This window comes from Lytechinus variegatus, chromosome 2 (assembly GCF_018143015.1).
Source record: "Lytechinus variegatus isolate NC3 chromosome 2, Lvar_3.0, whole genome shotgun sequence".
NCBI classification, from domain to species: Eukaryota; Metazoa; Echinodermata; class Echinoidea; order Temnopleuroida; family Toxopneustidae; genus Lytechinus; species Lytechinus variegatus.
In genome coordinates, this window is record NC_054741.1 from 72,966,326 (window position 1) to 72,969,413 (window position 3,088).

A 3,088-nucleotide genomic window follows, 5' to 3' on the forward strand; every position below is an offset into this window, starting at 1 on the left:
TAATACAACAATGAACACAAAAGATTTGTGGGTGCATTGCATCATTGGTTCTAGTGGACTAATCAATGGTTAGTCTGCTGTGCAAACCCTTTACTCGAGTTCAGGGTCTGAATGTGTAGCCTACTCATGTCTTGTGTACTGAAAGCCCTCCTGCATTGAAACAGCAAGTTTTGTATGTGCTAGTCTTTGCATTGATCACTTGTTGATCAAAGTTTCAATCAGGGTCTGTGTCTGCAGACTTATCAATAGCTGTGCAAGAAAAAGGTATGTTTGATCAAGTGTAATTCTTGCAATTGATTGCAAATCGAGTGTATCATTTTCAACTTCAGCTGACCCACTTTAAACTGATTGAGAATTTGATTTAACATAAGAACATGGTCTATAGTGATGTAATAATTAAAGAATCTTGCCATCTCTCAACCAAACACTTATTCAGTAGACATTTAATAGTTGTGCAACCAACATGTGCAATGTTGATACAGTATTTATCAAGCTACTTGTGCATTTCATTGCAATGTAATGCAATTTACAAACTTGAATGTAAGATTTAATTTAGAATGAAGATAAGTGTAACCTTACATATTACATTTCTTGGGAATTCGACATGGATTCCTTAGTTATTGTTTCTTCCTTAGCCATTTGATAATTAAGACACATTGCATGCAGTAAATATTGCCATTTGTGTATGAAAAGTCTGTCTTATGTTGCTAACATTTTTTAAAGCAGCACTTTTTTTTCTTTAGCCTAGTTTAACCATCAATCAGGGGCGTCGATCCATTTTTCAGATTGGGGGGGCAAAATCATGAATCAACTTTCCAAAGGCGCTCGATCACACAAACTCACACACACACACATATTTATATATATATATATATGATTCATGAGAAAGAGACACAAATCTCACCAGCAAATTGATGTGAGCGCGAAGCGCGAGCTGAAAATTTTGATATTTCGATCTGAAAAAAGGTGAGTTTAATGGACGTTTTTAATAAAGAACAAGATATATATTCAACAAAAGATTATTGCACATCGAAGTGAGAGTTCTTTCGAGGTCTAGAACTGAGAACAGGACATTCTTTTCACCTATTTAATCATGTAAAGTATGGGTTTTGTTACATAAATGATGCGAGCTCATGCGAGCTGAAATTTTTTTGGTATTCCAACATGAAAAGCGGACTTTTTGAGCACGGTTTTAGATAAGGAGCAAGTTGTGTATCTCAATCTCGCTTGCTGATTTCTGTGTAACATTACAATCTTATTTTATTTTTTGCACATGCATTATTATTGGGGGGGCAAAACGATATGTTTGCCCTCCCCCCAATATTTTCATTGGTGGGGCGATCGCCCCCCCCTGCCCCCCCAGGATGGAGGCCTCTGCCATCAATCTGTATTGGGCTTTTAAAATCAGTTTATTTAACTTTAACAAGTTTATCATCCCTAAAACTGGGTGAATAATTTGTGACCTTTTTGTCTTGCCCACCAAAGGTGAAGGCGAGACTTAGGGATCCAAATGTCGTCTGTCCGTCACAAACCTAATGACACATAACTCCACAACTGTAAGTCACTTTTCAACCAAACTTGGATGGTAGATGGACTTGGGGTACCTGCATGTTTTGTTGCAGTCTATGTAAAGTTTACATGCAAGACTCTCTTTAATATGACACTTAACTCCGCAACCGTAAGTCACTTTTCAACCAAACTTAGATGGTAGATGGACATGAGAGACCTGCATGTTAAGGTCAAAGGTCATTTTCAGGTCAACGTTAAAGTTTACATGCAAGACTTTCTTATGACACCTAACTCTGCAAACGTAGGTCACTTTTCAACCAAACTTGGATGGTAGATGGACTTGGGGGACCTGCATGATATGCTGCAGTCGGAGGTCACATGGTAAGGTCAAAGGTCATTTTCAGTGTTATTCCATCCAAGTCATTTCACAATGAAGTTTCAATACAGTTCTGTTGCGTGCCCTCGCAAATCACGAAACTTATGGTTATTTTCATAAGTGGGCGAGACACAAAATCGCTTTTGCCTTGTTGATTATTTTCATAAGATTTTGGAGGTGTATTGTAAAACTTAAAAATGTCTTAGAAATAGCAACTTGCCAAATTCTCTCCTAATAACAAGAAAAATTAAGGAGTTTGGACAATTTCTTACAACGTTGTGATTATTATCCCATATGCTCATTGTTACTTTGGATGTAACTTTCAGAAAGGTAGTCAGTCATCTTCAGTGCCTTTTTGCATATATTTGTAATGATTTTATATTTTGTTTTAATATCAGAATACAAATGCATTTTTTTATTTTGGCTTTTATTGCTCAAGACAATCTACAGTGGTTGCATCACTGACAATACCACAATACACATATTTCTTTCTCTTTTTTTTTCTTTCAACTCTTGAATATGGGAATGATTGAATCATAAAAATATAAATCATTGACAGTTAACATAAAAATATATGAATGTTGGAGTCTTTCAAGGGTTTGGATTTTATTGAAATAAGTTTTAATTGTAACTATCATTTGTCAGGGCTTTAGATAAACAAAAAATAATTTTTCCTGCATTTGAAAATTAAAACCATTCTCAGACAGTGCCTGATCATTCATTCCCTGAATGTATTAACATTTTAACTCAGAGCCATGTACATATATGATGATTATGCCATAAAGTATGTTTTGTAATGAAATAAAATCCTTAAATTCATTTTTTTGCTTTTGCTTGTGTTTTCAGAGTGTCTTTATATTCATTTACATGTATAATATAATCATGCCAAGAGTACCAAGAGGCATGCCTCTCATTATAAGATTTAGTGGTGTATCAAGGGGACAAGATCCCCCCCCCCTCCCTACTACCTGCCCAACAAACCATTTGAAGTGTATTACAAATGAAAAACTAATAAATGGTAACTGTCAGTTTTTATTTCCACACTGTACATGCAACTGTTTAGGTTTAGAATTATTATACGACACATCTTTGTTTCTAACCTTCCTCCCGACGTTTTACCATTTAATGCATTCAATTTTGTTCATACCAGAAGGGTGGACAGCACCCCGCCCCCCCCAAAAAAAAAAAATATATGTATATGTA